Source organism: Phaenicophaeus curvirostris, chromosome 17 (assembly GCF_032191515.1).
Source record: "Phaenicophaeus curvirostris isolate KB17595 chromosome 17, BPBGC_Pcur_1.0, whole genome shotgun sequence".
NCBI classification, from domain to species: Eukaryota; Metazoa; Chordata; class Aves; order Cuculiformes; family Cuculidae; genus Phaenicophaeus; species Phaenicophaeus curvirostris.
In genome coordinates this window covers 1,545,834-1,571,578 of record NC_091408.1, presented here as the reverse complement: position 1 = coordinate 1,571,578, position 25,745 = coordinate 1,545,834, and positions in this window count along the sequence as shown.

Here is a 25,745-nt window from a genome sequence, read left to right as displayed (position 1 = left end):
GCAACGTGAGTGCTGATCACTCGGGGATGAGTGATCTGCAGCGCAGACCCCGACCAGGACTCCACCACAGCAGCAAACACAGCCGGGAGGTCAGGCTGTGACCCTGGCTTGGCTACACCTCCAGCCAGCCCTGCTCAGCCACAACACACTCTCAGCTCCAAATCTGAACTTAAGCATCTGTATTCGATGCCAGCATCACTGTCACAGCCCCGGGTGCCAGGCATGAGTGGTGAAAGTGGTCCTAAAGCAGAGTGCTGCTGAGGCTGGTCCCTTACTGCACCCGAGACGGCCTCTCCTGGCGTGGCTCCTCCAGCAACGTGGCCCCAGGACAGAGGGGAGCGGAGCAGCCCAGCAGCGGGGCAGCAGCAGAGGCGTTTGGGAGGCCTCCAAGCTATCAGTTGCACACGAGAGCGTTAGATCTCCTGCCCCAGAAGGTCCTCGGTGCAACCTGGCCTCCTCCGGCTGGCTCAGGGCTTCACAGCCGGTATCAAGTGGCAACTTTCTGGATTCTGACCTTGTTGGAATTTGCTCCTGAGGGGGACACACACACACCAGTCCATAAAGTTCCCATTAGTGTAAAAGCAGACGTAAGCACTTTGTTGGCAGAGTTCAGCAGCAGGGAAGCCTGCAGTTGATCAGTTCTGCCTCGCTGGTCACTGCAGTCAACAGGAATTACTACAGAGGATTTCTGTGCCCCCTCTTCCCAAAGCCCACCCTTCTCCAAAAAAAAAAAGACGATTTAAAGAACCCAGCCAAGCTCAGGCACCACTCCAACATAACGCAATAAATCTGCGCGATGCACGCCGAGGGGAGTTGGCCCCATCCAGGAATAGCGTGAATTTGTTCGTTGTGCGAAACAAACCTCCCCATGCGAGGAGAGAGCGTCTCCAGGGCTATCGCGCCAAGTGATTCCAAGCAGGACCGAGGAGGGATGGGTGTGTGGGACAGAGGATGCCTGGAATCATAACCAGGGAGCACCAACCTTCCCATGGGACCCCAGCCACTCCGCGAGTGCGAGCATAAAGATTCCAGTATTTGCGTGTATGCTGGGGCAAGCGGCCGCTTGCCCCAGCATACACGCAAATACTGGAATCTTTATGCTCGCACTCGAGGTCTGCAGGATGCTGGAGACAGGCAGAGGGAAAGTAAGAATGGCTGCTGGCTCTTTGGGGCCACGGCGCTTCCCAACACAGCTAGAATGGGATTGCCGGTACCTCAGGGTGCCGAGGCTCGCGGTGCTCCATCACTCCCTCCCCATCACATCGAGACCCAGCACCGGCTGACCTGGTTTCAGCCGGTTTTCCTTCATGATTAACAGACTCTCTGGGCCCCTGCTCAATCTGTTATTCTCACCAAATTAAAGAGCAGTCCCGGCTCCTCGTTAGATTTGCTCACATTTGAGCAGTGTCATGTGGTCAGTAGCCCATGGCAATACACTAAATTAAAGGCCTAATGCAGAATCCACCTACAAGCCTGACAACTAATGAATTGAGGGCTTCAGGCCCCAGAGGACCCGCGCTGGGATGAAGCCACTTCACACCGAGCCAGAGCAGTAGTGCAGTCCCCGGGCTGTCATTCAGAAATAAAGAGTTGTTTAATTTTATTCTCCGCAGGACACGAAAACAAGAGCATCTCTGTAACTAACACCTGGTTTGCGGGGGAGCCAGGCAGAGAGACCCCTCTCGGTGCCGATCCCTGAAGCACGGCAGCTCCTGCCCATGCACCGTAGGTGCCAGCAAATAAACTCCTGCTTGAATTCAATGAACTGAGTCTGAGTCCTGGGCACAGAAAAGCAGAATCTTAGCTACAGTCAAAACTAATACCTCTGCCTATCCCTCCAAATCAATGCCAGCTGCTCCAGAGCACAACTTGGCCCCCTCCCCACATGCCCAGCCCCACACAGCCCTTTCTTGATGCCAGCACCCATTGCTCCCCAGACGAAGGGTGCAAGAGAGCACAACTGCCTGCGGCGCAGCACCCAGTCCTCATGGGTAAGCGTCACTGCCTGCGGGCATCAGTCAACACCAATCTGGTATACAAGTGAGAAAAACAGACTGTGGCTTCCACTTTGGGCTTTTAGAGCCCTCTCTCCATCCTCCAGCAGTGGCCGGGCAAGCACTGGGGGTAAACACTGGGGCCAATGCAGCGGCCATCAATTTTGCTCTGAAGCGTTTCAGGTTGGAGCTGGAGTCTGGAAAGGTTCAGCCTGTTGCATCAGACAGCTCAGCCTGCAAAGGTCAGGGCTGTTTTGGTAAGGAAATGTTTGCTGAAACCTTCCCCTCCCCCAGATCCCTGCTCTCGGCATCGCACTCCCACACTGGCACTCTGTTCGAGCCTAAGGAGACGGAGGAGCTACACAAAGTGATGTTGACCTTCACAGAAAACAAACCTGTGTCCCAAAGCGATGAATCCACAGGAGCTGTGCAGCGCTCCCAAGGCATGGAGAACAAAGGATCAATGTTAGGGTTAGTAGCAATGAAGCCGGTGAAGGGTCTGGAGCACAGGTCTTACACCCAGATGTGACGCTTCAGGACATGGTTTAATAGGCATGGTGGTGTTGGGCTGACAGTTGGACTTGATGATCTTCCAGGTCTTTTCCAACCTTAAAGATGCAACGATTCTACTTTTTCAGACTCTCTCATTCCAAAGAGAGCAAGTCCCTCTCCCACAGAGCAGCCAAGCGGGCCCAGGGCAAACCCAATGTTGAAGGACAACACATGTTCCCAGCTGGCCCTTTGGGCCCCTCTACACTGGGAATTGCTGCTCCCAAAGGGCTACAAGGCATCAGGGCAAATTCAAACCTCAGCACTCCAGACCCACCACAGATGGTTAGAATTTCCTCTCCAGAGGAGATACCTCTCTCATGACGGAGCCATCTCTTTACAGGCAATCCACAATCTTGCCTGCATTTCTTCACGTCATCCCAAAGCTGGAAGGCTTCACAGCAAAACGCACGTCGATCTCCAGCAGAAGGGTTACCCTGGCAGGCTTCACCTGCAATTCACCCACCACAACGCTGCACAGGGCTGCTGTGCTCCTCAACTCACCATGGACAACCTCAGCATAACCACCAAAAGGCAGAAATGCAGAGAGCAGCACAGCCACGTGTGGTGATGGGGGAAACTGCACAGCAGCAGCTCTTGGAGCATGCCCAAGGGTGCAGGGCAAGGGAGGCAGCAGCAGCAACCCAGCAATGGGCTGCAGCCCATCCAGGCACTGCTCCATCCTGGCACGGCCAGATGTGCAGGCACAGAACCTCTAATATTGGCTGCTCAAGTCTAGCCTGGTTTAAATGCTATAAGTGCTTTAAATGCTGGCACTGCACATAAAACACCTCTTAAGATCTCCATCTCACCCTTGGAGCTTACCCAAGCGCAGGCTCTGTTGTGTCCCTAGCACAGAAGAGCCTTTGGATGCCAGTATCCCCAGAGCCCTGCTCAGCCCCAACTCCTGTGTGGAACCTGCTCCTTTGGAAAGGGGATGCTGGCGAGCACTCACTGCTGGAAGCTGCCGTCTCCTAATTGCTGAGCAATCTCTGATGTCCAAAGATGCAAACATAATTTTACACCAGGCAGCTCCACTGAAGGTTCCCCATTGACAAATGCAGCTATTTATAAGACACTTACAAATTTGTGCACACAATGGACTCAGGAAAGCTTTGTGCCTAAATACTGTCAACACTCTGACAACATTTTTATTATACTGGTAAATAATTTGTTTTGTTGCTGCTTAATTGGGAATCAATACAGTGCCTATGTTTAATTACATTCCCTGTTTCAGAGTAGCTGGGATCAGTCAGTCTTTTTTTTCCTCCCTGCAGAGATTGGGGACTTTGGGTTTAGGATTCAGAGAGCACACAGACTGCCTATAGGAGAGAACGCCCCCCCTTAAAGAACAGACACAGTTAGCGGGATCATTATTGACTATAAACAACCCACATGAAGAAAGGTCAAAAGCACACTTACCCTTTCCCATAGGTGAAGAACCAATTGTTCAGCTCATCAAAGAAAATAATGCACAAGTATTTACATACGTGTGGCGTTTGTTCAGGCACATGGGATCAGGTGCATCTGGCACAGCTGAAGGAAGCCAAGTGTTGGGGCAGGAGTGTGTGCGAAGTCTGGCCAGTGTAAAACACCATGAGTGACAGACAAACCCCCCTGCTCCGGCTGCAGACCCCGCTCACCAAAGGGAGAAGGCAGCTAAGGCCAGGTACCAGGTGGTGCTCGCTGCCAGCGGCTTGGCTTGGGGGCAGGGATGCGTGTTCCAGCGGCGTGTGAACGAGAGGGTATAAATAACAATATCCTGCGCTGTCTCAGAGACAGCTGTGTGGTAACTCTTGCAATTACTTGCTTGTAAATGGCAACCTTTACATGTGCTTGACTCATGACATCTTTACGCGCTCCATCTCCGGATTGCTCCCGATGCAGCTCGGAGGAGCTGACTCCCACCACGGTGCCAGTGCTCTTGCTGCCCTGTCAAGGCCACCCTGGCCGGGATGTGTGGCACTGGGGGATCCCAGCTCCCCCGAGTGCTGTGAGGACACGGCTTTGCACCCTCCTCACGTCCCTGCTCCAGCCAGGAGCTCAGGGAGCAGTGATTTCTGGCCAGGTACGTGCTGCCGCTGCGGGTTTCAGACTGGCACGCTCATGGACTAAACCTCCTCCCTCATCTCCAAAGAATGCATAGACCTGCAGTACAAGCCATGCACTTGCTGTGGCTGGTCTGAAACACCTCAGTGCACCCCTACAAAGACGTGGCTGTCTGAGAACCCACTCCAGAAAGCACCGCGCTGTGGACACAGGACACCCGAATCTACAGCCTTTGGGGGACAGGGGAACACTCCCCAGTGACACCCTAACACGCAGCATCAGGGAGCTCTGCAGATGCCAAGCTTGGGTGCTCAGAGTGGGCATGCAGTGCTGGGAGCAGGAACTGGGAAGCGAGAAGGCAGGGAAACCCAGTGATGGGCTGTGTTCATGGCCACCCATCCCAGCCAGACATGGGAAAGAGCTTCCCCCCATCTCTGCTGCCGGCAATAGATTCATCCCCACACGTGAGGACAGGACGGCAAGGAGGAGCACTTAAGACTGAGACGTGTTTATTTGATACCCAACCCACATTCCTCCATCTGGACAAAGCATGACCACTTCTGCAAAGCAATTTCTTCATTCCTAATGCAAGAGCTGCATTTTAACATTAATTTTTTTTCCTAGACAGACTTCAATCTCATTAATTTTAAGACACTCCAAACTCTCTTTAGTGGTCTCTAACATAATTCTCCTAACTTAAGATACACTAGATAAAAGTAGCCAATCCCATTCGTAATTGTATATACGGCCAGCAATTCAAATTCACTTCCCTTGATTTAATGTCCTATTTGTATTCTATCAATAAATGAAGTTCTCGAGACCACACTTAAATGGAAGCAGCACTATGCTCTGATAGCCAAAGCCAGAAAAAAAAAATTCATCACTAAACCAAAACGTCTTGTAGTATATGATTCCTTGACTTATTATTCTCTCCTCTTCACCGCACTTGAATATTAAATGTTGTATTAATAGCTCACTCTTAATTATCCATGAGTAATGTACTACAACCAGAAAATTAATGGAGGGAAGCACCACAAAAATGGAAAAAAAAAAATCACTATCCCTGATACATTTTCAAACACCCTGTGAGAGGAAGAGGGAGATGCACACACTGCCCTGAACACAGCCAGACAAAAGACCAGTGCATCCAGCTCCACTGCTGAACCCCAGTGAACAGAACTCCTCGCACCTCTGGACATTGCCCACTGCGGGAAGGAGATTATGAGCAGGGATAGAATAATGATCATCTAAATCTAGGGGTGGCCTGGAGAGGGGAAGGCAGTGGCAACCGCTGCCTCTGTCCTGAGGCCCAATATTGAAAGGAGGATGAGTGAGAAATTCAAGATTTTTCAGGGAGACTTTATCATGAACATGTAATTTAGCTCTGGTCTTCACAGCTGCAGGAAGGTGTTGAGATCTGAACTCGAAAACACTGACAAAGGACTGGGTATTTTCGTGGATAACATGGGTTTTCCGAGTTAAACGTTACAGCTGACAAGCATAGAAGATGCTACACCTTTCATCTCATCACCATGGTTTAACGTACTCTCCAAAGGGCATCCAAGAGGGAGGACCCATCCTCTCTGCCAGGACATCTTCCCCTCCCCAGGACCAAGCCCAGCTCAGCCCCTGACCTTGGTAGATGCCAAGACAGACCCACAGCACTCATTGGTTCCCAGCTTTCCGAGGGTTTGCATCCCATGGACATGGGCCCGTGGGTTGGATCACCCAGGCGTCTTTTAACCTAGTGATGCAGCTCGGCGCTCGCCCACCTAAAGCCCAGCCTGGGTGCCTGGCCGCTGCCAGCCTCCTGTCGACTCACCCACGCTTGGAAACCGAGCCCTGCGAGACGTCACCACTGACATACACACACGGCACGGACTGTATACGTCACCACTCTCAATGTACTGCCCTACTTTGAAGTGTCTTTGTCTCCACAGGTCAAAACACGGCTGTCACATCAGCTCAGCGCCACACAACCTGCTCCTCTCCCACCACCAGCACGATCTCCACTCATTGGAGCATCTTGGATCCGTGCAAACGGAGCCAAGCTTTCTAAATCACACTCTTGGCAACATGGCTGTAAGTGACTGACACTACAAGGACAGACAGAGCCCTCAGATGGATAGACAAACCCAGGAGCAGGAAGCCTGCACTCACTAGCAGGGCTGCGACACATCCCCAACAAGAGCAGATTGACAACTGGCACTGAAGAGGAAACAGGCAATAACATTCCTTTAACTCCATCACTAGAAATACTGCCTGAGGGAGGGAAACGCTGCAAAAGTTGTCTGTACCCTAATGAGAAGCACGGGAATCAAAGCTCTGGTACCCATATCCACTCTGAACTTTGTAAAGCTAATTTATTGACCTGTTCAGTGCAGGGAAGGGAATTAGTTACTTTGTCTCTTACTCAATACAGGCATTAAAAAATTAACAGGCCATTACTAAGTTTGCTTTGCATTTCTGCCTGTTACAGGGTTATTTAACGACTCCAGGCTCTGCTTCGAGCTCAGCACTCTTGGTGCAAGGAATCTGCTGCCAACCAGCCCTGGCAGGGAGAAGGCAGAGCAGCAGCCCCAGGGGACCCCCCATCTACTGCAGACCCTTCTGCTCTGAAACTGCAGCACATCACCCCCAGGGTCCCTCCCCAGCACGGGCTCCCTGGGATGTGCTGTCCTGCACCTTGGTAGAGGAATGGCAGCGTCAAAGCAGCACATTTCACTTTAGCTGATGGGCACATTGAGTTTTCTCCTGCACAGGGCCAGGCATTGGCTATTTCCCCTGTTTCTCCCATGCAACAGCACCATTCGTTATCTCCTGGTACATCTTGCAGGGGGGGCACCAGGGCACTGAGGTGATGTGCAGCAAGCCCCTGCAAGGTCATCACAGAATGGTTTGGATTGGGAAGGACCTCAAAGCCCATCCAGTTCCACCCCTGCCATGTGCAGGGACACCTCCCACTGCATCAGGGGCTCCAAGCCCCATCCAGCCTGGCCTTGAACCCCTCCAGGGATGGGGCAGCCACCCCTGCTCTGGGCAGCCTGGGCCAGGTCCTCCCCACCCTCACAGGAAAATATTTCTTCCCAAGATCTCATCTCAATCTCCCCTCTTTCAGCTGAAAACTGTTCCCCCTCATCCTATCCCTGCACTCCCTGATCAAGAGGAGACACTTCCACCACAGCCTCCACAGACCATTCCTGAAGCCACAGGTCCTCCAAGGACAGCGCAGGCTAAACTGCTCTCCAGTGGGCTATGTCATCCTGCCCCTGACAGGGACCGTGCCACCCAGGGGGCTGCGCTGTCAGATGTCCCCGGAAAACACAGCACCATGAAGCCCCAACACAGCTGGGACACCGAGGACCGTGCCAGCACAGCTTCTGCGAGGCAGCCGGGGGCCGCAGCAGGCAGGGCCACCACAGCATCCATCTCCACGGGTGCGATCCCAGGGCTGCTCCAGAAGAGTCAAATGGTGAGGTGTCTAATTAAATATGTGCCTCCCATTGCCAGAGCCCTGCAGCAGCCATGAATTATGCAGCGGCTCACTTACATGCCAGCAGGATCACAATATTGATGAGTTATCCCATGTGTAATCTGATAAAAACCAAGATAAACTCAGCAAAAACTGAGTGTAATATGATCTTTTCCTTTCAATAAACAATTTCCAGCCTGGCATCGGGAGCATCTCTGCACTCCCCTGTCTCCCTGGGCTCTCTCCTCACCCCAGGCAGCCCAACCCAGCAGCTCCTCAATATGGCCCGACACAGGCAGCAAGGAGCAGCCACGCTGACGGCTTTAACCTCCAAGCTGTGAGACAGCGCTGGGTGTCTGTGAAGCGCTACCTGGGGGATATTTCCGTGCCATATGGAATTAGAGGCTGGTGCTCTCCGCAGCGCCGCTGCATTCCACAAGGTCTGCGTTTTGGCATTTAGATTAATGCTGGAGACAGGGAGGAAGAAGTCGCCATGTCTCACGCTGACTCCCTCCTCTCCGTCTGAGCAATGACGGATGGCAGAGTGCAACTCCCACTCAGAAATGTTTTCCAGCACCCGCGCAGACCGGGTCCCACTCTGGCTCTCATGACAAGCTGACTGCTTTGTAATCCCAGTCCAGATGCTTTTGGTACCCTGGGAACAACCAGCAGCGCAGGATCTCACCCTCAGCCACAACGTGTCTCACCATGAGGAGAGGGGAGCTCCTTGGTGCTCCTGGCCATATCTGGTCACCAGGGCCACGCAGAAAGCCAAGGGCTGAGAGATGAGGATGGAGGATGCTGCTCCTTGCCCCAGCACTTCCCTGGAAGAGCAGGGACTGATACTGCTCACCCCAAACTCAGTGAGAGCTCCAGAGAAACCCTGAGCCCCCAAGGGAAGGCAGTGCCCATCCACACAGCTGCTCCCCAAGGCAGGAAAAGTCACACACCCCCCTCTTCCAGACAGAGCCAGAGCAAATAAACAGCAAGCAAAGTGACAGTCCTCACCTTGGCGACACACATCACATCTCCTCAGCACTGTCGCGGTCACAGTGCCCTCGTAACATCAGCTGCAGGAACATAACGAAGCAACCACTTCATTAACAAGGAACAAGCAACAGATGAAGTACAAACATTCAGGTTACGCTGGCTGCCAGGTCTGCCACCTTCTGAGGGACGTTCGCTACTGAGCACAAGAGCAAAGCTTCAAAAACAGAGCAGTACTATTTTCCTTTAAAATACTATTTCAAATCCATAACTTAACTCTAAAAAAGAAAGGGACTGAGAAATAATCAAACTTATGAGATAAAGGGAAGACAGGAGGAAGCAGATCTTCCTAAGTCAGCCAAGAAGCTGCAGCGAAAGACCAGTAAACCTTGATGACTTCGATGGATGCACTTAAATGCTTGGACTCAATGATCCAGTGGGTCCTTTCCAACCTAGTGATTCTATGACAGGTCACAGTAAGAGAGCACTAGCTCAGCTCCCAGCTCTGCCTCTCTTCCCTTCAGATCTCTTTCCAGCACATGGAAGGCATCAGCAGGGTGGACCCCTGGCTAGAACACCTCCGACAGCAGGGAGGTGACAACACCACCACCAGCATCACCCTCCCAGATGATCATATGATTAGTGTTTGATAGGAATGGTTGGACTCAATGATCCAGTGGGTCTCTTCCAACCTGGTTATTCTATGATTCTATGACTGCAGGCAGCCCCCCGGCTCTCCACAGCCACAGGTTCCTCCAGTCCAGCCCTGGCCATTGCAGGAGGAGGCTCTGGATCCATCCTCCTTGCCCCAAAGGCTGCACTCACCCTGTGCCTGGGAGGTCTGGGGTGTGTTTGGCTAGCGCTGGCCCAGGGGGATGGAGACCTGCAGCGAGCGGGGAGCTCAGCTGTCCCAGCACCCTCTCAGGGGTCTGTAGCCCCACTGCTATAAGCCTGAGGGGAGGGAGAGGAATGGTGCTGCCTGGAGACGCTTCATTTCACAGATGTGTGTGTCTGCGCGCGAGAGAAACTTTCACAGTTTTACTGCTTTTCAAATATTTTAATGCAAGCCATTTGGTGTCATATTTTTTAAAAATGGATTCCAGCATGAGCTACATGCACATTCGCCAATGTCTCTATATTAGTATAAATACAAGAAGCAGAAAAGCACAGTCTGACTCCTAATCCATATGGTTATTCCAAATAGATTGCATGGTCTTAAACTTTGGCTTATTAGACTGGATCTTACATATGGAAGGAATTAAAATGCTGGATTTACAGTGCAGGCTAATCAGAACATGTTTAACTTACGATGCCCCAGCAGACCCAGAGGGTCACAGCCTCCCAGACACCTGGCACGGAATCCGATTCTAATCCACTGGCGTAAACCTCACGAACGCCCAGCGTTACGCAGGCTTTACCGTGGTGTAAGGCAGGGCAGGATCCGACCTCCGGCACTCTAACACAAGTGAGCTGCAAAAAAGGAAATACCTCATTTCCCACTGACTAGTCCATACAAGCTCTGAGACAATAGGGCCAAGTGTGCGCTGCGGCAGCGCTCCCATGCAGCCGTGCTGGCCAGCCCTTGGGCGGCTTTGCCGGGGCTCTTCGTATCTGAAAAAGCCATCAGCCTGCCTGTTCCTTCACTTAGAATAAAAGGTCACTTCAGGGCTCTTAGGTTTTTGGGGGTTTTATCCAAACAAAAGAATTATCTTGATTTTTATTATTAATTTTTTTTAATACTTCAACCCAAGACCACGAAAGCTCTTTAAAGCAAGGCGTGATGTCACTGTTAATGAAGCCAGAACTCATGGGAAGGTGGATGTAGAATCATGGAATGGTTGGGGTTGGAAGGGACCTTAAGACCCATCCAGTCCCACCCCTGGGCAGGGACACCTCCCATGGATCAGGGGCTCCAAGCCAGGGATGGGGCAGCCACCACTGCTCTGGGAAACCAGGTCCAGGGCCTCCCCACCCTCAGCATGAAGAATTTCTTCCTAATGTCTAATGTAAATCTTCCCTCTTCCAATCTAAAGCCATTCCCACTCATCCTATCACTCCAGGCCCTTGTATCACTCCCTCCCCAGCTTTCCTGGAGCCCCTTTCAGCACTGGAAGCTGCTCTAAGGTCTCCCCAGAGCCTTCTCTCCTCCAGGCTGAACAACCCCAGCTCTCTCAGCCTGTCTTCATAGCAGAGGTGTTATTTACTTCTGCTAATTTATTTCTGGACAAGGCTAGACCCATGTTAGGTGCTTTAATACACGTATTTCCACCACCAGAGATGCAAGCACACTGAATTCCACCCCCCTCGAAGAGTCTCTCTTGCAGCCTCACCTTCTTTGTTTTCGCATGGATTGATTCCACTGATGTTGTTTCCATGCGAGTCAGCTGCCTTTTTATTACTCCTCTAACTACAACTTTCTCCAAAGTTTTTGAGTATCTGGACTTGGAGTGATGACAAAGGAATACACTGATTCACCCACTTTCACACTGCTCTGTCTGCTCTCGCTGTCTGACATCTCCCTACAGGGATCATTTCAGACCTTGTCGCCAGTTTGCTTGTTTTTCCAGTGTTTTTTTGGTTTGGTTTTTTTTTTTATGAAGAGCTAAATTGTTTGACTACAAGCACATTTTTAAGTAAAAGGCTTTGGGAGAAGCATTCCAGTCTAGCTTCAGCCTGGCTCTCTTCCAAAAGCTACCTTTGCTTCGTTTTTTACATGTAAGGAAATTGTTTATTACCAGCTTGAACAAACAGGCACGCTGCTAAAATGCTTCAGCAAGGCTGTCCTAAGGCTGGGCAGGCTTCGTGATGGGGTATTAACAACTGATGGGGGGAAAAAATATCCATTTTAACAACCTGTCTGCACACACACATCACAGGGGCTGAGAAAAAGCAGGGAAGCTTTCACTCCAATGGGTCACTGTTTGCAAAGCCGGCACAAAGGAATGAAGCAGTCGCAGCTCTTCCAAAGCCCAGTTCGTACACCACAGCACTACAGAACTCGAGTTCTGAAGAGGAAAGAGAAATTAAAGAGAAAGCATTCATCAAGCACCCCTTATCCCCATGCTCCGGAGTCTGCACAAAGCTGCCGAGGCCAGGAGCATTCCACTCTGCCACATGAGGTTATTTTCATCATCCTACTGAAAAAAGAAGATGTGGTTGCTAGTTCCTGGTGTTGCTTTGCTAAAGGAAAAACACAGACTGTGTGCAGAAGCATCACTGTGGAAATCTGCTTAAAATTGTGTGTTTCTTTTTCTTACTCTGACCAAAATGCAGCAAAACTGACCTGCTGGACCATCTGAAACGAGGAGAATTTATGGAGAAAAACACTTTCAGTGACGCCACCCGAGCTCCCAGTTCACCTGTGTCTGGGGCCACCGCTCTGCTCTCCGCACATTTGCTGTCCAGCTTTAATAACCACACCTGACGGTTACAGAAAACCCCTGGACACAACCCAGGGGGAAGAGAAGCTCCAAAGGCAAAGCCACGCTGGGAGAGCCTGGGTGACCCTGCCCTGCCTATGCCGCAGCCAGAAAACAGCCCCAAAACCCACAGCAAAGCAAACCTCCCTCCCAAAGAGCCGCAGAATCCACCCAGCTTCTCTCCGCAGGGGCTCCAGCCAGGCTCAGGCAATCTCGCTTCAGAGAGCAGGAGCAAACCATGCCTGCAGCTGCTGGAGACACCTCTCCATGGCCAGAATGAACCCGTGTGCATCCAGTGAAGCAGATGTGGACTAGGGGCAACCTCAGGGGTACAAATCCTCCTGCACCCGACCGTGTCTCCAGCTCATTTGGGTTCTCCAGTCCACCGCTCTGCTGACCCAGACAATAAACCCAGCGCCAGCTTTACCACCAGCCCCAAGGGTGGTTCCACAAGCTCAGCTCCACACACCAGAGCCAAGTCCAGTTTTCTCAGTTCCATCTCGCACCCGGCACCGTTAATCAACAGCACTCCCTTTCCTGGAGGGTCACTGAAGAATGCGGCAGAGGTGGGAGGGGAGAGTTTTAACAGTGCAGCAGACCCCTTAATGATTACTTCAAGTGGAGAGTCATTCATCACTCCCCTTAATGGCCAGAAAACGCCATCTCTGAGAGACCAGAGTGCAGTTTTTAGCATGTCCTTGTCTCTCTGGTGCCAGGATGCGCAGTGTGCCAAAGGGCAGCCGCTCACATCCTCACGGGCACGGAGCATCCTCCTGGGTAAGTCTTGAGAGTGCAACTGAAACCCAGAACGTTCCCCCTCAACGTGATCCAAGCTGCCAACTACTGCAGAGAAGCTCCTTGCCTTTGCCAAAACCACCATCAGATTTTGCTGTCAAAAGATGCAGTGAAACTGGGAAAGGGCATAGAAGAATAACCACGCTGGAGCCAATCACTTCAGTACTGGAAGCAGTTCTGCAACAGCAGACATTGAAGAACTACCCTGAGCTAACTGTGGCCTAACAGGCTCTTCCTCTCTCCAGCCTCTCATTACTGAGGACCAGAGAAAGCTAAGGAGCATGCTCTCCTTCTGGTTTTTAAGGAAATGATTAAATGGGGATCAACTTTTCATCTTTCCCACAAAAAAGTGCTCTGTCATCTCGTGCCCGTTCACCTACGCAAAGACGAGATGACATCTCTGGCTAAAGGCCGACAGTTCTGCACCTCCTTGTCACTTTTAACAAGAAAATAATCCTGCAGAAACACTTGAAAAACAAATCGGTGTTGACACTCCTCGTCTGCTAGGTACATTTTACAAAAGGATAGAAATACTGCATTAGCGTTTGACCTCCTCACCTCTTTTGACATTGGAAGAAAATAAAGAGAGAGAGGCTCAGAAAAGCTGATGCCAGAGTAACAAAATAAGGAGAGCCAGCAGCACTCTGAAGGCAGCAGCCACGGAGAGGTGAGGAGCGCTGGAGCCAGCGGAGGCAGAGGGAGAGAGCACGGAGGAACCAGCACACAGCAAACTATCACCTGGGTCCTGAGGGAGCTGCAAGGGGTGCACAGGAGCTCCAGGGACCGGTGCTGACCCTCATGCTCCCTGCCACCCACTGCCAGCACCTCCTGGCTTGCACCATTGTCACCTTGTAACTGGTGGTGGAGGCTGGACCTGACTCAGATGAGTGTTGGAACCAGAGAGCGACAGGTGACCGCGGGGAGGAAGCACGGCACACGCTGTGGCTCTGCCTGCTCAGCACCAAGCCTGGCACCCCTCGGGATCTTTCAGCAAGAGCAGTTCTTTACAAAATGAGCTCACTCAAGCAAGAGCTGGTCCTACAGAGGGAGGCATGAGGGCTGCAGTCCCTCTACTTAGAGGAGGATCATAAAATGCTTCTCAATCTTGGGTTCTGCACATCAGCTTCAGTCCCTCCATATGAGTCGATGTCATATGAGTCACTGGAACAGGCTGCCCAGGGAGGGGGTTGAGTCCCCTTCCCTGGAGGGGTTTAAGGGACGGGTGGATGAGGTGCTGAGGGATATGGTTTAGTGTTTGATAGGAATGGTTGGACCCAATGATCCAGTGGGTCTCTTCCAACCTGGTTATTCTATGATTCTATGATGTCCTGCCACCATGCCTGATCTTCCCCCACAGATACCACCATTACACGTCTGTGCAACGCTGAGGGGCTACTTGCACAAGAGAAGACTGCTCTCTCCTGCTCTAAATGCTCGTGAACCACCCAGCACACTCCCAGCTTCTGCTCTGTGGCCTGTGGGCAGGAACAAGAGGGCTTCCTCAGCTCCCAGCACCGCCAGCTGCTGCCTTCGGTCTGGGCACGGTGCATTTCACTGAATAAGTCACGCTAACCCCATCTCCTCTCCCCCGAGCACAGGTTACCAAGAAATAAAATTGAGCTTTGTCTTCTAAACAGCCAGACGCTTTCTTCATGGATGTGCTACCAGCACAGGCAGGCTTGCCCTTTGGACACAACACTCCGATGACTTTCCACGTACGCAGGCACCAGATGGTCTCGCTGCTTCCCCAGTATGGCTGGGTAGAGTTGTGCTGCTGCCTCGACAGGCACAAGCCCTTGCCTGTAGGAGGTGGGGGCACTCCGAGGAACTCGCAGAAATATTTTCCCACCAGTAGCTGTCGGCCTGAGCTAATGCAACATGACACATATCTCGCTACGAACAATGCGCTGACATTCAGAGCCTGCTCGCCATGTTCCAGACTGCGCCAGTGTCACTGCAGCGTGATCGCAGGCAGGGGGATACATTTCCCCTCTGAGCTCATTCCGAGCACCCTTTCGAGGTGCTGGTGCTGGAGAAGACCTGGCATTCCCTCTGCCAGACAGCTTTGTTACAGGCAGCAGGATGCAAGGTAATGTCAGCTGGAAACAGGAGAACAGAGAGCAAGGCAGCCCTGCCTGAACAAGGAGGCTCCTGCACAGCCACTCATCAGCGCCCAGGCACCCCGGTGGTTTCACAGCCTGCAAAGGCAAACCCGGCCCCTACCTCATCTACCATCATCCCTGGAAAAGGTCCTGCAAAACACAGGAGCAAGAGTCAACCACATGTGCCAACCATCCCCAGCCTAAAGACAACCTTTCCACCACCAACACCTTCTGAGAAACAGCTCTAGCAGCCACCACCACAATGCTGCCAGGAAAGTGGATGGGAAATCCTTGGGGTGGATCCTCTCCAGGCTGCAGGTGAGGAAATGCAGGGAGCACAACAGAGAGCGCGGCTCGGGCTCTGTAGCTCTGACACCTGCCCGTGCTGTGCTTACACAACAGCGTTATACAACACTGGACCTCAGCGGGTTGCGTAAGAATGGGACGGGCACACCTCGAAACCCCAGAGCCAGCAGCGTGCAATCCCACCACTGGCTGCCCGAAAGCATGTTACCCACCACACTCCCTCCCCACTGACCCTTCCAGGCGGCTCCGGGGGAGAGGCAGCCCGGCACAGCCCAGCCTGGCACGGTCTGGGATGCTGGAACGCCAGGAGGCAACAGAAGGAGCCTCTCCACCTCTTGCTGGGAAGAGACCAATTTGAGTCCAAATCAAACAACCAGGGGAGCTCCTTCTTGCTGAACAAAGAAAGTGTTTTAACTTCTCGAGAATTTAAAGTCATTTTTTGTTAAGAGATGAGCAGCGGTTTGATGCAATCTGCAAATTTCAGCTCAGTGACAAAGGCAGCACCACAATCACCAGCAATTCAGACTTACTACTCCAGGCTGCTACGAGAAGCAAAAGCACCACAAGGTGCTGCCATACAGCAGGTGGAAGTTCTGTACCCATCCAGTACATCACAACGTGTAAAACACCAAGCAATGACCACATCATGCAGCACACCGAGAAGGCTGCTAAGAAGGACAAGGTTTGAGTTTCTCCCTAGTCATTAACTTTTCCATTTTCTGCACCCAAGCGAGATGCCTGCAGCCTGAGCAAGGATTTACGACGTGGTAGGCTGCAGAATCCCTCTGCTTCTCAAGGAAGTATCAAGAAATAAAAGGGCAATTGCATTAGTCAGTCATCAGGAGTTCAGGGTTTCTGCTCGGTTTCAGATGACAGCAGGTAAAAAAATTGTTTAGCTGCCTGCCTGCAGCCAGCAGTGTCTGCACCAGGCGGGACGGAGTCCTCGCTGCAATGCGCTACACACCCCCCATGCTGTTTAATAACTAACAGCGCGCAGAACGCTGCAGGGACATGGCTGTTTGTTGGTAACCACCAAGACCGGGTTCAGGTAATTACAGCAGGGCTCTCCCTCCACCAGCAAGGCAGGGCAGGTCCTGGCACATACCAGTGCCTCACCCTGGGCTCCACGCTGCTCCAGCGACTGCTGTCTGTGCAGGGATGGAGCAAAACACACCTGAAGGGTGCAAGCGTGCCCATCGAGGTCCTCTCCATCCTGTGGGCTGGTGCAGGCACAGCTACAGCTCTATTTGCCTCGCTCACAGCTACATCCCACCAGCAGCTCTCAAGGTCTCACCATCTCACCAACCAGGGAAAACAGCTCCTCCTCTCCCTGGGCTCCTCAGCAGTCACAGAAGCGTTCATCAGCAAGGTCACACTCTCCTGAGTCCCAGGTCGTGCCTGCTACCCTACTCATGGGCATCCTCAACTGTTGAGAATGCCTTTCAAGGTCTTGTTATCATCATATTGCATCATCAGATTCCAGTTTTTCTAACACCCATGGAAAGGGGAGTGGAACTGGATGATCGTTAAGGTCCCTTCCAGATCTTTAAGGTCCCTTCCAACCCAAAGCATTCTATTATTCTCCCTGTATCTTCCTCATGCCACCCTCCACTCGTCTCTCGATTTGTGACCATCCAGCCAGTTTCACCCACTGTGCTGTTCCCACTGATTTGTTTCTTACCTCAAATAACGACTCCTAGAAGGCCACGGCAAACTCTTCCAACAAAAGCTGAGGTGGCCAAACCCAGCTCCTACTCACCTCTTTCCCTCTCCTCCCCCAGATATAAATTTTATACTTGAAACTACTAAAGTTGGCTGAAAATAATGATAACTGACAGATGCTGGGTTAAATAGGCCACAGTCTTTCCCTCGGGGCTAATTTAGACCGGATATCAAAATGATATAAAATATCATTGCTTGCCTTCACTCCATCAGGACATTTCCAGACAGACCGATATTAACTCTTTCCTAGGAGTGTTTTGTTTCCGCTGTCACCTTGGAAGAAAAAGCATGTGTTATCTAACCCCCTCCTGCCCCTAAAGCCAAGCTCCAAGGGAGCTTCTCAATAAAGACACTACAGCTCACTTAAGGGACCTCAAAGCCCATCCATTCCCACCCCTGCCATGGGCAGGGACATCTCCACTGCATCAGGGGCTCCAGCCGCATCCAACCTGGCCTTGAACCCCTCCAGGGATGGGGCAGCCACCACCTCACTGTTCCCCATCGTCCTGCCCGTGATGAAGAGCCCCTCCTCAGTTTCTATGGGAAGGACATAAGCAGCATCTCCACCAATGCGCACAGGCACGGGGACAGAGCAGGAGCCAGATGCGACCTGTGGCCACACAAAGGCAGCACCCAGAGCTGCACAGCAAGCTGCATGCACATCTCACCTGGCAAAGCTCATGTCACAGCAGCAGCTTTTAACTTTAGCAGCCTGGTGGCCTCAAACCAATAACCCACCCGCAGCATCACAGCACAACAGAATCTTCACTTCTGTACTTAAGGACACATGCAGCTCAGACAACTTACGACGTGTAATTAGAGACTGTATTTTAATGAATATGCACAAGGGGGCAGAGTCAGAGTTGTGCACCTGAGGTTAAGTTTTGCATACTTCAACTTTTCAACACTTTGCAGCGCAGTCTTGCTTCATTAACTTGACCTTCTGCATCTTATTTCCGAGGAGGCTTGCTGGTTTTGTTTCTCATCAAAAGGAGAAAGAAACCCTACAGGAGACTTTCCTCTGTTTCTACCAGGCACTCAGGATAGGGCCCCGCTGGGCATTCCCCAAATCCCTAGCCCAGCCAAAAAACAGGGAGCAGGGATTTTTGCTCACTAGAAACATAGTGATGGCACGTCAAACAAGACTTCAGTAAAGATGGTTGCAATTTAAGTGTCAAAAAAACCAAGGAGCTTTGGCCTTGGATCATTTCGAAAACACGAGTTTGCTTTACAAAGATATCACTGTTAGATATTTCTTGCATTAAATGTGCAGTAAAATGCAGCTCAAGGCAAAGTGGCATCATTACAACCATCTCCACTTCACACCCACCTGCAGCTGCCTGCGTGCTTGCAGCCTCTGAGCTCGCCAGCTCCATTGCCTTGGAGCTCCTGAGGTCTCAATGAAACCCACAGAGCTGGCCAAAACTGAAGAAAACAGTCAGTGCTTTAAAGTGAAGCTGAATTCAAAGAAAAACCGCTCATCAATTTGAGAGATATAAAAGTTAAGCTCAGCAAGGGGACCATTTGTGCTCCCATGGACTCGTAAAACTGTATTACACTAAGTACTCTGTTAGAAGGACATTATTTCTGTGTTTCAAACCCAGCATTCAGAAGTTAGGAAATGCCAGAATAAGGGTTGTCTCTGCAACCTGACTCTGACCTCCTTGTTTGTTTGGATTGCAACAGGCTGAAGTTACCCTGGTTTTCCGCCAAGCAGCCGGGTGCAGCCAGTGCGCTGGGTGCTGGAGCTGCTCTCGGCATGAACCGGAGACGTGGAGTGGTGGATGCTGCCACCAATAAAATCTGCCTTTACCTGCCAGAGCCAGAAGGTGCATGTATGGGAATAAAAATAGTTGTTCGGCTAGAGGAAGCCCACATGCCTTCCCAGAGCACCACTTGCTGCAACCACCACTGGTGGGTCTTGTGCGTGGTGCCACCCAGGCGCCACTGCCAGGTTTCCAAGAGCCCCGTGAGGCTGGGAAGCAAGGAGCACCCCAAGGCTGGAAGGGAGGATGCGACAGGCCGGCAGCACCCAGGGAAGCGGCTCATTGCCCGCAGGGCTTCACTGGGAGACAGAGCGCGACGGCCCTGCAGACCCAGCAGCTCTCACCAACCCTGCGGAAATGCTGCCCCGGGCTGCACGAACCCCGCTGCACGTCTGACCCACTTTGCAGAAGCGCAGGGAGAGCCGGGGCTGCGGGGCACGGGCTGAGCCCCAGCAGCACGTACGCGGGAGCAGGCAGGGCGGCTGCTCTCGTGCGCTGACGAATTGCACACTTAACTGGACAGCGAACAAGGCCGACCTGTCAGCGTGTCAGCACGGGGACTCCTAATCCGAGTCTGTGTCGGGGACGGCCAACGGCCTAAATATAATTGCAGGGAGGCGCACGCTCATGATCTGGCAGCGGAGATGCTGCTACTGATCTGACATGACGGAGCAGGGGAAGGCAGCAGCAGCCACCAGGCACCAGATCCTGACCTGCCACACAGAGAGGAGCCCCACAGCCCACAGAATCATAGAATCATAGAATCACCAGGTTGGAAAAGACCCACCGGATCATCGAGTCCAACCATTCCTATCAATCACTAACCCATGTCCCTCAGCGCCTCGTCCACCCGTGCCTTAAACCCCTCCAGGGAAGGGGACTCAACCCCCTCCCTGGGCAGCCTCTGCCAGTGCCCAATGACCCTTTCTGGGAAAAATGTTTTCCTAATGTCCAGCCTGAACCTCCCCTGGTGGAGCTTGAGGCCATTCCCTCTCGTCCTGTCCCCTGTCACTTGGGAGAAGAGCCCAGCTCCCTCCTCTCCACAACCTCCTTTCAGGGAGTTATAGAGAGCAATGAGAGAACTGCCCCGTCTGTCCACCACCCCACACCAGCTCACTGCCCCATCAGGGGCATATGGGGGACAGGTCACACCCCAAAGCCCAGGCTCTTGCTATAATTAAGCTCTCTGTGAGAGGGCAGGGAAACCAGGGATGCCAGGGAAAAGGGATTGTCTTGGCTTGTGGGCAGCCAAGCAGTATTTATACCTATTTTAAAGCAACAGTGGGATGTGCGGTACCCACTGCTCTGCCAGACGGAGCTCAGGGCCACCCATGCAGAGATGTCATGTTAAAGAGCCAAAGTGTGTCAGGGCCCCCAGCAGCAGTTACAGCGGTTTTACTCACATTATTAATTACACTTTGAGATTTGGAGAGGAACACGGCACAGCTCTTTACTGATTTTGCCAAGTGACTGCACCTTGCCCCCCTGACAGAGCATAAAACATAAAATACCAAGACCAGCTCCACTCCCAGTGAAACACAGCATCCCCAAAAACACTGCATGAGGAACACCACCCAGGGCCAGCTGCGACAGGAGGGAGGCAGGAGAGCTGGAGTCAGTGCTCTGGGTTGTCCCAGCTCACGCGGATGGTTTGCTGGGATTCCTAAGATCCAGCAGGAACACAGGTTTCCATCTTACCTTCCAAAGGAGAAACTCTCAGTTTTCTGGAAGCAGTATCAACTGCAGCCTCTTATTTCGATGGGAAGCCCAGGGAACAGGATACTCGTTTCACTCAGCAACCTCCAGACCAGGGCATGCTGGAGGGCAAATACAAAGCTGATGAGACAGCCTAGAGTCCTGAAGGGCACTGCTGAGCACCTTCTTGGCAGGAGAGCCCAGAGCCTGTATTTGTGCTTTCTACCTGTGAGGCAGAGGCTCAGGCTGCAGTAAAGCAGAAGGAATAAATCTCTCCTGCAAAAAGAAGCGCTGGGCACTGCACAGCGGGATGTGCCACTGAGCTGACACATCACCACCAGCTCTCAGACAGCACGTCCATATGGCAGGCCGGCACCATGCATGTTCTTTCACTTACATTTCCCTAAAGTTTTGATATTACACCAGGAGCTGCAGCAAAGCAATTTAATGCCTGGGCTGATCAAGTAGCAGGATCGTGGTGAGAGGGTTTTCCCCAACAGCAGCACAAGTAATGATGAGACAGCAGTACCCATTAACCAGGTTCTGCTAGGCTCAGTCCAGAGGCAGCTGAGCAAAATCTCTCATCGTGCCCCAGCCCCTGTGTGAGGGCCACCCAAAAAAAGCAATCATAGAATCATAGAATCACCAGGCTGGAAAAGACCCAAAGGATCATCGAGTCCAACCATTTCTATCAAACACTAACCCATGTCCCTCAGCACCTCGTCCACCCGTGCCTTAAACCCCTCCAGGGAAGGGGACTCAACCCTCTCCCTGGGCAGCCTCCGCCAGTGCCTAATGACCCTTTCCGTGAAATATTTTTTCATGATACCCAGCCTGAACCTCCCCTGGTGGAGCTTGAGGCCATTCCCTCTCGTCCTGTCCCCCATCACTTGGGAGAAGAGCCCAGCTCCCTCCTGTCCACAACCTCCTCTCAGGGAGTTGGAGAGAGCAATGAGGTCTCCCCTCAGCCTCCTCTTCTCCAGGCTAAACAACACCACCAAAAGCAATCACGAGCCCATCAGCAGAGCCACAAGCAAGGTGTCTGCATGAGCAAACCCCTGCTCCTCGCTCGCCACCACCAGCAGCCGCGGCGCAGGCAGCCAGTGGGGACTGCCCAGCACAAGGGTGCTCCCCCACACACCAAGGAACAGATCCCCGGGTCCAGAGGGGCAGGTGCAGAGCACAGGGTGCAGAGGGCACGCAGGGGGGCAGCAGCCCTTCTCTTGGACAGACGCCCATCGCTCTGGATGCGTCCTGCCTCCACGCTTGGCACAGCTCCCTTGCTGCCCGCTTCCACCCAGCCCCATCCCTGCCTCCAGCCACGCTCCAGTGAGACTGAAGAATCATCCCTTCTCCCAGGCTCAGTGGTCTCTCTCCCCCGAGCAGACAGAAGAAACCAACAAACTATTTCATTTTTACTATTTGTATTTGACCTTTTTATACTGTTTGCTTTTCCCAGCATAATCTCTTAAGAACACGACTCCGATGATTTATAACAAAAGAATATCTCTATAGTGGGTGCCTTGCAAGACCTCTCTCCTGCTGCTTTGGAGTGATTTACTTTTGGATTAGCCTCTGATAGAGAAGGGCTCGGCTGACGATTTGCCCTAGTATATCAAAAGGGAAATCCTTAAGACATCACTATAAAACAGCAGGAAAGAGCACCTGCCTGACTCATAAACTTATATGATGTGGTTTAGTCAGATAGGCCATCTGCTTCCGTTACATACCCATATGTCCTTCGCTGTTCCCTGCTACCTCACTGTTAACTCCGGTGATTTTCCTCTTCACTTCTGCAGAGCTAAAATAAAGAGAAATGAATCGAATGATAAACTTTCATGCAGATGGGAAGAAACGAAGTGGCCACTGCCTCTGCCTTCTAGTTAACGCAATAAATAACGCTAGTGAAGTTGAGACAACACACATCTTCTCTTAATTAGATCCACGTTATAAACTTAATGTGCCAAATCCTGCCCTTGCTTACACCCACATAGCTCAGCCAACTCAGGTGAAGACAGGAACGACTCCTTCTTTCCAGGTATCCTTGCCAAGCCCTGGGTGTTCACGGCAGGAGCTGCACTGCAGCCTCCACCCCGTGGCTGATGGAAGGGGCTCTGTCCAGCCAGGGTCAGCCTCAACCATGGCCCATCCCAATGCTTTGGGGAAAAAAAATGCAAGAAACTGGATCCAGGAGATTGCTCCTTTTCCCAGGACAGTATAACACCCTCATGATTACCTATTGAGGGATTGACTGAGCCAAACTGTGTATCAAACCATCATCAATAACCACAAATGGACTTTTGTCCCAGGAACTCCCTTTGGAATCCATATCTGCTTTGGCTTCTACAGCATTCCGTAACCATTAGCTTCACTAACACGGTTAAACCCCAGGTTATTAAAGGTACTCGAGTTTCAAAACTGCTGGCTAACTTCATTACACACCCTTAGCTCTTGCAGTGTAAGGAAGCAGTTAATTGTTTTCTAATCACCTTTTGCCTTCTACACGCAGCTATACACAGCTGGCTCACACCCCAGGCCAACACAACACTCCTTTCCTAGGCTCTTGCAGCCTTCCTTGCACAGAAGCTGGTGTTTCATGCCACCTTCTCCTCTTCTTACCCTCTTGAGAGGTTTATTTTACTATTTTGCAAAACAGGGCTTGACTAGAACAGCACTCATTATATTTAAAACACACATGCAAAGATCTCTGCAGCATCTTAACAGCGTAATTAGTTTTGTCTGGTCCTCTCTCCTCTCTGGCCACGTGTGGCCATCAAACACTATGGTCCCTTTACACCTCTCATGATGAGACCCGCCTGGAGCCGAGAAAGGCACTGGTGGAGCAGGAGAGGACCTCCAAGCTTTCCCCATGCTCAGCACTGGGGTCCACAGGCTTCCTGGGGTGAGGAAGCCTTGAAACCCCCCAGGATTCTGGATAAACACCACGGGGCTTCAGCAGTCAGCCCCACACAAAGACGCTGAGGTTTACAGAAGGGCTGGAAGCAAATGGTGTTTGTGCAGACTTGCTGGGCTGACTCATGTCGCACCCCGTGCAATAATTCCAAATTAGAAATGCATCTGAAGCCCTCATCTGCTGGCAGATAATGCACGGCCAGCAAAATCAGCAGCATCTCCAAGCCTGCTCTGCCTGGCCCCTTGCCGGAGCAGGATCCAGGGAGCTTTTCAGTCTATGTCTTTAGTGGGGCCAGTGGTGGAACATCAGCAAATAGCTCCAGGGATCAGAAAGTTCCCTCTGTGGAGGCAGCAGGAGCCGTGGGTGAGCCCAGAACAGGGCACTCACTCTGCGAAGAGAGCGTGGCCGCATCCACCCGGCCTCGGCAGGGCTCACGCAGACCACCTCTGTGGGCACGGAGAAACCAACCCCTCCACAGCTCAGTGGGGATGAAAAGCCTCCCGTTATTTACGTCTCTTTTTAATGTTCATCTTGCTTTTTAATTTCCCAACCCCAAGACCCTGGGAGTTCACTTTTTCCCTCCGCAATAGGGTAAAGCAACCCGAGGTTTTTCCGGCTCTCTGGAGAGCTGCCTCTAGCCTACCACAGAGCGGATAAAAACCTGCATAAAGAGACCACCCAAGGGACTGGGAAAAGTGGTCCCCACAGGAAAGAAAGAGGCATTTTGTTTAGAAAGGCTGAAGCACAGACAATTACCCGGAGTAGAAAAACAACGGCATGAAATCTCCTGCTTGGCTTTCCCCTCGGAGAGCCCTGACCAGGAGCGCTGCCTGCCTGGGAGCGTACGTGTGTGTGTACAGGCACACGAGCGTGTGTTCATCTACACGTATGTGCACACCAGCTTGTGGCCTTAGAGAAAACTGGGAGCATCTCTGGTGCAGGAAGCACTTCCCTGCCCAAACACTTCACCCCGCTTTCCTCCTCCAAGACTATAAATCATTGCTTATTAACGCTGTTGAGCAAACGACCCCAGTCATGCAGCTGATCTCTAAAGACAGCCAGCTCTTGCAACACTCGGAGCGAGCTCACCCTGCAACGTGTCCTCGCCGTCTGCTCCTCACACACCCAGCAGCACGGGTCTTGCACAACCACGAGGGCAGCAGCTTTCCTGGGCACCTCACACCTCACAGCCCTGTTGCCAGCGACACGGATGCTGTGAGCCTGGAGGAGCAGCAGGAGCCCACCAAGCGAGGCTCAGGAACCGAGCTCTCCCATCCCGCTGCTCCCCACCAGCCTCCAAGGGCATCCTGGAATTCAAAGAAATTAAAAGTGGAAAAGGCACCACATTAACCTCCTTAATTTTTCATTTCTGACACAGATTGTTTTCTCCTCATTTCAAAGAATTTCAAGTTAATGTCTGGAGGGCAGAAAAAAATCCATTTCCCAATACGCCTGCTGCAGCTTTTTCACCCATCGACTGCCCTTCCTGGTACAATCACTGGGACATTGATTTTTTTTTTTTTTATTTTTTTTTGCTAGAGCATCATCTGAAAATCTATCAATGCAAACAGCATCTTTGAAAAAAATACCAGCAATCCAAGGCAAGCTGCTTTCTCCACCCTTTAACCCTGGTGCTAGAGAAAAATCCCCATCCAGTACCTGTCCTGGCAGCATCTACGTCTGCATCACAGCGCGGCAGGGACCAGTCAGACCCACAAAGCACACACTGGAAGCATCTCCTGCTTGGAGGGGATGGTTCCACCCAGGAGCAGTGGGTGAGGACACATACCAGAACCTGGCAAAGAGGAGTCAGCAAGGCTGCTCCATGTCTGTTGACTGCGAGGGGCAGCACTGAAGGACGGTATTTGGGGAAGACCACCACAGGCAGCCCCCAGCTTGCAAGGCAGATGGGCAGGAGGCTTTTCTATCCGTGCATTGCCCTCACCGGGACAGAGCGTGCAGCATGCCATACCCA